The following is an 11,238-nucleotide window of genomic DNA, read 5'->3' on the forward strand; positions in this document are numbered from 1 at the left end:
ATGAACTTTAATATGCCTTCCATTTAGCATATTCTTTTCCTTTTCTTTTGTCGCCCACCTAGCATATCCTACGAAGTTCTCTAGAGAATCATCAATGCATGCATTGACGGTGAAGTATGCAAAATCAAAGACAAACAGCACAAGCATGTATGCATTGAAATCAAAGACAAACTTGCTGACAAACATTCCAAGATACAAAAAAAAAGGCATTGCAGGTGGACTCAAATTTCAGCCATTCTGTTGTTTTGGGCTTACGGAGTTCCTACTTTTCATAAGGGCCTTCACCGAATTAACAAGATGAGATGGAGAAGCCCATCCTCTTGCACGATCGGCATCAGAAACGACTATTTAATCTCAATTTATCGAATAATAAACAGATATAAATATTATCAAACTTAACCCAAAACTCTCTGCCCCCCCAAAAAAAAAAAAAACACACACACAATATTTAGATTTTTTTTAATATAATATAATATAATATATTTGTACCTTAATATTGACATAAAACACACATATATAAATAATATTTATCATTTTATTATTAATATACATGTACATATATCAAATATATATATTAACTATAATATTTTTTATTAATTAATAAATAATAATAGATAATACATAGTTATTGAATACCCAATACCCAATGAATAGTTTATAAATATCTAAATTTTTTCCTTGATAAATAATTAATAGAATATAAATATTAAAAAATCTAACCCATAGATATCGATCGCTATTCCTAACTAGCATTTGATTAAAAAAAAAAACCCTTAGTTTTATCACATGGAGATTATTAGGCACTATGGTTTAATATTCTCTAGTTGCATAAAAATGAGATCTATATACATCAATTATGTTGGATTGCACTCTTTTTTATGAATGGAGTAACAAAACAGTGATATCAATTAAGTAGAGTTTTACATGGAAACAGAAGAGAGAGATAATTAAAAGAGAATAAATATATTCTCATGTTATTTATGTTTTAAATAACAAAAATTCACTCCAAAAATTTTTAAATATAAATCTATTTTTATATTTTCATCTTCATCACTCTAACTAACTAAACACATTTTTATAATTTTTATATTTTTTTATTATTATTTTGAGACTAACCAATCGCAACCTTAAAGACATTATTATATTTTGAAAAACAAAATCTCATAATGGGCCCAATAATTTTGACAAAGTAGCTCATATGAAATTAGAAAATTCAACTTAACTAGACTAAATTACATTAAATTATATTATTAATACAAATTAGAATTTTCTAAAATGTTTAGGAAATAATTTTTTTTCAAGAAAATATTTTTTTTGGATATTTTCATTAAAAATAAATAAAAAATTCAAAGACAGTCAATCATTATAATTTTAAAAACATTTTAGACAAACACCTTCTTTTTTTTTTTTTTAGCAAAACAACTTAAACTTTTTATAATTTCTAAGTAATAAAAACTATTAAAATATTTTTTTAAAAGAAATAGTTGTACATTAAAAAACTTGAGAATGTTTACCTACTTGTTAAAAAATATCAATGGCTGAAAATTTTAAAATTTTTATTTCATAAATTTTAATCGAGAAATTAAAAAAAAATATTTTTTAAATATTTTCAAATATACCAGTACTCAACTAATAGATTATAAATATCTAAATTTTTACTTGATAAATAATTAATAGAATATAAATACTAAAAAAATCTAACTCGTAGATATTGATTGCTATTCCTAACTAGCATTTGATTAAAAAAAAAAACCCTTAGTTTTATCACATGGAGATTATTAGGCACTATGGTTTAATATTCTCTAGTTGCATAAAAATGAGATCTATATACATCAATTATGTTGGATTGCACTCTTTTTTATGAATGGAGTAACAAAACAGTGATATCAATTAAGTAGAGTTTTACATGGAAACAGAAGAGAGAGATAATTAAAAGAGAATAAATATATTCTCATGTTATTTATGTTTTAAATAACAAAAATTCACTCCAAAAATTTTTAAATATAAATCTATTTTTATATTTTCATCTTCATCACTCTAACTAACTAAACACATTTTTATAATTTTTATTATTATTTTGAGACTAACCAATCGCAACCTTAAAGACATTATTATATTTTGAAAAAAAAATCTCATAATGGGCCCAATATTAATTTGACAAGGTAGCTCATATGAAATTAGAAAATTCAACTTCACTAGACTAAATTACATTAAATTATAATATTAATACAAATTAGAATTTTCTAAAATTTTTAGGAAATAATTTTTTTCAAGAAAATAACTTTTTGGATATTTTCATTAAAAATAAATAAAAAATTCAAAGACAGTCAATCATTATAATTTTAAAAACATGTTAGACAAACACCCTTTTTTTTTCGCAAAACAACTTAAATTTTTTATAGTTTCTAAGTAATAAAAAATATTAAAATATTTATACAAACATTTAAATAACCTTTCGGTTTCTAAAAGAAATAATTTTTCTTTATTTCTTAAGCATTTCCCAAATATTAATTGTTATTCATTTTGAGATTTTATGCAATTTCTTTCAATTACGTTGCATTGACAAATTTTGCAACGCATGTGGAACCGGTAATTGAGTCGGGATAGGTGCGTCTAGATCGTGTTTTTTCAGGTTTTTGTTGCTATTCAAGTTTGGACCAGCATGCACTTGACCCTGACCCTAACCTATTAGATTCGGGCGGGTTTAGGTCTACCCATGTTAGTGAAAAAATAAAAATTCTAGGAAAAGAATAAAGAAGATTTCTACTATTTTATAAGATATGTAAAAATTTGGTGAAGACCTCATTAACATTGCCATTCCAAATATACTATTGAAATTAAAATATCGCTATTCATGTTTATTCCCGACTTTCCATTTTTTATAGTCAAACAATACTTTAACGTTTTGTAAAGTTAAGGTGTTATATAATACTTGACCCACGGGTTATTCATAGGTTAATCCAATCTAGAAATTTTGAAATACTTTGGGTTAAGTCAATATAGGTTTTCTTGTTGATAGCGCACAAAATCTTTTTCATTGGGATTGATTTGCCAAATTGGTATAAACAAAGGCAATTTTGAGGGGTTTCCCTACTATTTTTCTTTTTGGAGGTTGTGCAACAAGGTAATTCTATTGTAAAAGTGTGGTGGTATATATATTCCTTTTTTTTGAGGTGGGGATTAAGAGGATAATTTAGAATGTTTCTTTCTTAAGTTTACTACAATTAACCTATGCTTAATTTTTTTAAGCATTGTTTCGTATTTAGAGTAGTTATAAATTGTTATGCATCTTGAAATTTTATTTAATAATTTAAATTTAGTAGTTATAAATTGTTATGCATCTTGGAATTTTATTTAATAATTTAAATTATTAAATTGAGATAGTTATTTTATATGATATTAGAATATTAATGATTAAATGGTCATGAGTTTGAATTTTATTATCTTTATTTATTTAATAAATCTATATAAATTTTAAGTACAAATAATTTTTATTTAAGAAGATATTATAAAATAATATAAATTATATTTTAAAATTTTATTTAATAATTTAAATTATTAAATTAAAGTGATTCTTATACTTATAATTATAAAATATCATGGTGGTAGATGTTCTTTTAATAGTCAATTAAACCTCTATTAGAGAATTTTATCTCATCATTCGAAAGTTGACTCGAGACTCCGAAAGGGGGAAAAAAGGAGAAGGATATTTTTGGATAGTTCAGTAAAAAAGTTCTCCGATAGCCAAATTTTGCTCTATATTGAAGCTTCTATTTGCTACGTTTTGAAATCCGTACAATTACTTTCTCTGATACGATGGAATTGGAAACAGAAAATAACAAGATAAAAGAGTTTTTTATAACCTTGCTTGCAGTGTGTGTGTGTGTGTCTATATATATATATATATATATATCAGTGACACCTTCTTACAAGTTACTCTCCATTCGTTACATTCTCGCAGACTAATTTTCGATCCCACTAACGTGTGATTATTTAGAGGCACTTAGTTTTTTCTTAAGAGAGGGAATTTGGAAAAAAGAAATAGAAAGTGAGGGACTCCGGCTTGGGCTAGAGCAAGATCAATCATGGGCTGTATCATAATGGACAATGGGCAGAGTAAATGCTCCACAATCGTGCTGGTAAAGCTAATATTGGTCCTTATGGGAGTAAACGTCTCGTGCAGCCCAGGATTACATTGATGGAAAATGGCTTTGGTTTTCCAAGTTGCAATCTTAGAATATATGGATTTGATTTGATCTGTTTAGAAAGAGATCCTCGTCGTACTGGCTGCTTAAATTAATCATGTCCTTTAATTTAGTAAAATTCAATAATATTCTCGTCTAAAACCTCAAAAGCTGGAGCACATTTCTTTTAGATGCATGCCAGAGAGTTTTTTTTTTTTTTTTCCTTCTTACAAGTCGACATTCACTATTTAATGATAAAGACATCCATTGTCACAATCTTCAGATACATAATCCCATGCGAAGAACACCAATTCTCGAGACCAATAAGGTAGATACATGCCTCGTACCACTAAAGTAGAAATTCTCCTTTGCAAGAGATGGCCGTTAATTCATACATTCGTTAAGCACTTAAGAAATTCGTGGTCTGAAGTTTTGCTTGCTTGAATCAGCTAATTTGTCCACATAACATGCTTTTTAGTCTGTCTTAATCCTTACAGATTTTAGATCTTATAAGCACTGTGTTTATAAGATCATAAGATCTCTCAACAACATCATTAATTTCTTTACACAAGTATCTCAAAATCGTTCTCATGTCGTGATCATGACACGGGCTATCATGGTTATAATCTATCTACTATTGCTTCTTCTTTTGTTTTCCCCTTGAATTTTATTTAATTTGGATTACATTGATTAACAAAAACTCTAAATTGTCTAGTCAAAATACTGTGCACCCAAACTAAATTTACTATTCAATGTTGCAGTGTACAAACTTTTTTTCCCTAGTAAGAAAAAAAACAAAGGCTTATGATTAAAGGGTAGTCTTATCTTTTTTTATGTCTGGGAGTATATACAAGATTATTTATCTAACTTTCATATAAAAAAAAAAATTAATGATGTTAACTAAGAATTTTTTTAGATATATTTGTTTTTTTATTTAAATAAAGTAAAAAAAACATCTTTGTCATTATTCACACAAGTTTTTTTGTTATTCATAGAAACTTGGAGGGACATTTGGTCTTTTCAATGATACTTAATTAATATTTTAATTGAAAAAACAATAGATATGCATGGTATATAGACTCGTGTATTTGAAATGCTTATATCTTTCTCGATGGTCAAAACTACTATTTCATTATTTTGTTGAAAGTGCTGCCATGTTTTTTTTACTTATGCTGTGTATGTTGATGGTTTTTGTCTTTTTTTTTTTAATGTTTGTGCTAGTAAATTTTTTCTTTTTATTTAAAATTTTATTTTTCAATTTCTTTTTAAATTTTCATATATATTTTTTTTTACTTTTCATTATTAGAAGTAATATCAGTTTTATTTTTTTTAGTTTACTTTCTATATAGTTGGTCTCAATTTAATGACCACAATTATAAGTATTAAAAGTTCACTATGGTGTTTTTAGATTCTTTTTAAAAGTTGTTTTTTTAATTTTATCTTTAATATTTAATTTTTTAAGAAAATATCATTGTATTTTTTTATATTTAATTTTTATGAGATCAAATATCTTAATCTTAGTTATTTATTTTTTAAATATTAATTTATTGAATTAAATATGTGTATAAATTATTTATAATAAAAAAAATTCAATATAAAAAATATGGTGGAAAAATCTACATATTCATTCTTTTACTAAACCATCTAACCCACTGCAAATGACGTTGACATAGCTAGTAAAAGGCTAAGATATTGTGATTACTGTGTGCACATTTTAAAAATGTGGATATCTCGACTAGGAACGATCAAAGAATCAAACATGATTTTCAAAAGCATCCAGTCATTTGACAAAACCAAACCCTATAAGAAAGTTGAGAAAAGGAACAGGAAGTGAGAAACTCCATGGTACAATGTCATCATCGTCGTTGTCGCCTTTATCATGATCACAGCACACCAACCATAAACAATTGTTGTTAATTTTCCTATGTGGCCATTGTTTATACATTAACATCTATTATTAAAAAAATGTTTTCTTGTGGCCTTATGAAATTCAACTGCTCTTAATTAAGTATATAAATGACAGCTTAGAATCAAATATAATTTCATAGCATGCTAAGTGAGCTTAAGATCCGGTCAGCTCATGTGCAATCAAGGTGTTTTATTCATGATTTAACCACCACACACTTACCTTATTTTATTAAGTATGTTAGGTAAGCATATATAGAGCTTCATTAATTTTCTAACAACCTCTTAAATCCTCGAATAATCTTGCCCCTGTATATTGCTTTTAATTTTCACTACCATGATCATCTACAGCAATAAAAGTAATAAATAAAATAGAAAAACCTAGTAAGTTCACTGCTGCAACTGGGAAGAAAAGTAGGCTCTTTCTCCCATAATGAGTGGCCAATGCCTAAAGTCTTATCAATTACGGCCACAACCTCAAACATGAAGTCATAATTAGTTAGGCTTCTTCTTCGTGTGTTGTTTCTTATATTTTACAACCTATGATATACACCATCAATTATGGCCACAACCTTAAACTGCTGTAACTTGATTTGTTTTATCTTTTATCTTATCTTGTTTTTTTTTAAACACGGTTAATTTTATTTGATGCAAATCAAGATTCACCTTACAGGTTCTCCAAGCTTCAAATCAAGCCGTACCTTTTAGTTCTTGCAAGTTCTTTGAGTGGAAGAAATCCACATTACTCTTTCATGCCACCTCTGATGTAACTCTGAGTTGAGACTGCTTTTAGATTGTCAAGATTCCGAAGGCATGAATTTGGACAAAAGTAGCAGCGAGAAATCCCAACCAAATACAGATTGCGTCATGAATTAAGAACCATGATAATATGAAGTATAAATCTATCATCTATTATATAATAGATAGGAGAGGAGCAAGTGTTTTGAAAAAAGATAGAAGCAAGCATCAAAGCACCCTAATAAATTCCTACCATGTGCCGAGCAGCAGAAAATGGTGGTTTACAAAGCTGAATTATTAAATATCCCACCAGCTTTCAAGTATTATAAGTCCTTGTACATGTAAACAAGTCATATAATATAATCTTTTGTATATTTAAAATTCATCCGTAGCTCACCATCATCATTGCCTCGTAAAATCTAACAATGAGGTGAAATATTCTAAACTAAAGTACTTTAATGAATTAATTGCCCATAAATAAGCACTACGAGAATTCGTTTCATCAATGTTCAATATGGATTTTATTGGATATGGCAAGCACTTTCCTCATCCGCCATGGAACTTAAAGAGGCTTTGGTGATTCTTCAACCCAAGAACTTAAGGTTTTGGGTGATGCAGTAGGAAATGGTTCCACGCTATGTATTATATGCTATAATGGACCATACAAGGAAATGAAGATTTTGGCTTTGGGTTAGCTAGATTATGATATGTTGCTCTCTCTTATGACTTCGTGTTATGGTTTTATATTATGTGACATGAGGTATCAAGGCAAGGAAAAAATAGATAATAATGATTATCATATTAGCTAATAAAATAGATAAATTGGTACTGCCTTCTTTTAGGACAGGTCTGAATACTACGTTAATAACAAAACTATTATTGTTGTCTTCAAAATCTTATCCTTTGTGTTTATTTTTTTTTCTAATGCAAGTGGATATTTCTTTTTTCATGACTCTCTTCCTCGTAAGCTAAAAGTTCTATGAAATATAAAATTACTTTGAGTTATTACCTATTTATCTTCTTTCTTTTTTTTAACTTCAATATTCCGTGTATAATTAATTATTCAGTGGAAGAGCTTAAAAAACAAATTCTTGTAACCAAAGAATCCACCGAATCTGAAACTTTTATGCAAGATAGAGATGTGCATGTCTAATTAAATTTCTTAGCAAGATCCTTCATGATTTGAGAGAGAAATTGTAGCATGCATGGTTTAGGTAACATCCAAACAAAGTGCGCTGGAGTTTTTTTAATTATTAGGTTTTTTTAATATAATAAACTAGACAATATGGGATTCACTTTCCCTCTAGAATAAACTGAAAATCATTTTTTGGTTTATATTATATGATTTTATTAATAGTAGCATCCGATCCTATGTAGATTCAATTGTTAATTTTGTGAGCTTAAATATACAATTCTTGGCAACCAACGAGCCATTCATTTTGAAATTTTTTTCACAACGATATATATATTTTTTCTTTTATGATAATTTCATAGCCAAATCCATCATAACTGGGGACAAATGATAGTATTATTCAAGTAACATCCAAACTGAAGCTCTTTTTTTTTTTTTTTATCACAGTTTACACACACACACACACACACACACACACACACACACACACACACACACACACACACACACACACACACACACACACACACACACACACACACACACACACACACACACACACACACACACACACACACACACACACACACACACACACACACACACACACACACACACACACACACACACACACACACACACACACACACACACACACACACACACACACACACATATATATATATAGAAAATTCGCTTCTACCTTTTTCATAAATGAAGCAGTGAACCAAGATGGGTTTCTCATTATCTTTTGAATCACACTAATACCAATTTTGGTTAATTATCTATAATTTTTTTAGGACAAGAGTCCTAGTGACTCTTCTCCATTAAGGAACCCCGGAACGGGGCAGTCTCAGTCATACAAGGTACAAAAGGCACTAATAGATATGGTTGAAAGCAAGAACGAGAATTGACCCTGGATCTAGGCCACAATTCTTAGAGCGTTAAGAGTGAACTCCAGAGTATTTGTCTATCCTTTCAGGGCCTCTGCTTTGTCGAACTACTCCAGCTGCCTTCAACGAAAACCACGGGCTATGAGCTCTTTCACCTTTTCAAAACAAGGGATTGCGAATACAACAATCTGAAGCCTCATTGATATCGGAGTCAATGGTTATTTTGGTTTGATTGGTCTGCTAGTTCTAACAACTTTCATTCTTTACATTTCTTCTCAGCTGCTTTGGCCTGTAGCAGCAGGTATCTGCTTGGCTTTAGCAGGTATATATCTGGTTCCCTGCTTCAAGTATTAGCAATATTATTTTCAATATAAATGTTTTTAATTTCTAACAATAGTCAAGGTTGTGTGATTGATACCTGGATTGATACTATTAATTGTGCTAACTTTAATATAAAAGCTATGCATGAACGTAATGCTCATAATTTTTCCTCTAGACCTAGCTGCTGTTAAAGTTCCATCTACATGACGAGAAGGGCTTCTGAGGGTAATCCGAGATGACCTAAATCCTTCTTTGCTAGATGATAGCTGATGGAAAAGGAATCTAAGGAAATCCATAGATTTCTATTCCTATATGGCCTAAACTACTTTCCTTGGCGATTGGGTCCGTGATCAAGTAAGGTAACATTCTATTTCACCAATATAGCCATTTCTGGCTTTGTTGACAGTACTGCCGAATCGGGCTTGCAAGCTTCCACGAACATCCAATAAACCATAAAATACACAGGTGTATCAGCTTTAATTCTAGAAAACCTAACCATATTGTTATTCTGAGCATATTTTGTACATGCACATGTGAGTGTAAAAAAACCATCCTTGACATCCAAGAAACCATTCAATCTACAACTTTTATGAGGTAGACAGTGTGGATATCTATTCTCAACCATCCAAATTTCATATCTAGATCCCTCATAATTTGGTAGAATGGCTGTTTAGTAAGTTCTTATGATTGCTAGTTTTTTTTTTCCTTGTGAATCAAATTGTTTCTGCTCTTTTTTCTTTCTTTTATATGATAAACTAGATATGTTGGGCTTTAGTATTTCTTGGAATTACAATAGAACATTTTTGCTGAACTTTGTACGCACATACACTTGAGACTCCATTTTTATTAAATTAACTGGAATTAATTTTCCATTTAAATTTCATGCGATCGATTACTAGAACAATGGTCATATTTTTCTCTTTATTGCTGATTTAAAGTTAACCAATAGCAAATAAATTGTTTTGCATTATCCAAAACAAAAACAAAAAAACTTCTCTATAAAAAAAATCCCAGAACAAAATATTCGGAAATGACAAACATTACAGCGCATATATTCAGGATTTGCAACTAGTTTAGAAGTAAAATGGAGGGTGAAGTAACCTGTTAATGTAGATATAAAGGAAGCAGGAGGAGGGTAAGGAGCTGCTAAATATTTGAACTTATTCTTGCAGATAATGATAATCTCGAGTACGAACGGTTTTAATTTTTAGGGCAAGAAAACTAAAGTTCTTCCTTACAGACACTGAGTACATGGATATGATGACCATAATTGATTTCATTACCAAAGACAAATCTTCTTTTGATTATTTGCTAGCTCTTTGTATGTTTACCAAGTGTGAGGGGATAAAAACAATGCAGAACCTTCAATTTTTAAAAGCAATAATCCTACTTCCCAATCGGATTTCTAAAATTGTCTGTAAAGAAGAGCTATAATGAATTACTTTATCTTAAAAAAATAAAAACCATTGTTGGCAGAAGGACATATAAAGTATGATTAATAATAATAAATAAATTACTAATCCCTGTTGTTGCCTGGAAACTTATGTATATCTTAAAGGGGAGTGGTTTTAGTACTAGCAACATGCTAATGAACAAGCTCTTGGTTTTTCTGTCATTTCATTCTTTATGCCAGAGGTTTTGAAGACAGGAAAGTTATATTTATTTCAGAAATCTAGTTATATAGTTCATTCCCAAGAGATCTAACTAGCTCAAGAAAGTCGGCTAGAAAATTAATACAACTCTTGGTGGTTAACAAAAAAAAAGTACATCCAATGAAAGGAATCCATGTTTTTATTGAAAACCTCGGTTCCTTACTACCATATTTATTCCCTCCGAAAAACAATGCAAAAGACACAATCCCATGTTACCAAATCCCACAAGATTTACCTCAAATTGGTTAAGAAAAAATAAAAAAGGCATGCCCCATATTGTATATGTTACCATATCACCAACAAAAAGAACCTGGTTGAGATCCAAGAGGAAGTTTAAATAAAGAGAGAAAAACCAAAAGAAACCCTAGTTGATGTATCAGCATCATTGAAATTAAGTAAGTTGCAGTTTTCAA

Source organism: Populus euphratica, unplaced genomic scaffold, assembly GCF_000495115.2.
Source record: "Populus euphratica unplaced genomic scaffold, PopEup_1.0 scaffold49.1, whole genome shotgun sequence".
Classification (NCBI taxonomy): Eukaryota; Viridiplantae; Streptophyta; class Magnoliopsida; order Malpighiales; family Salicaceae; genus Populus; species Populus euphratica.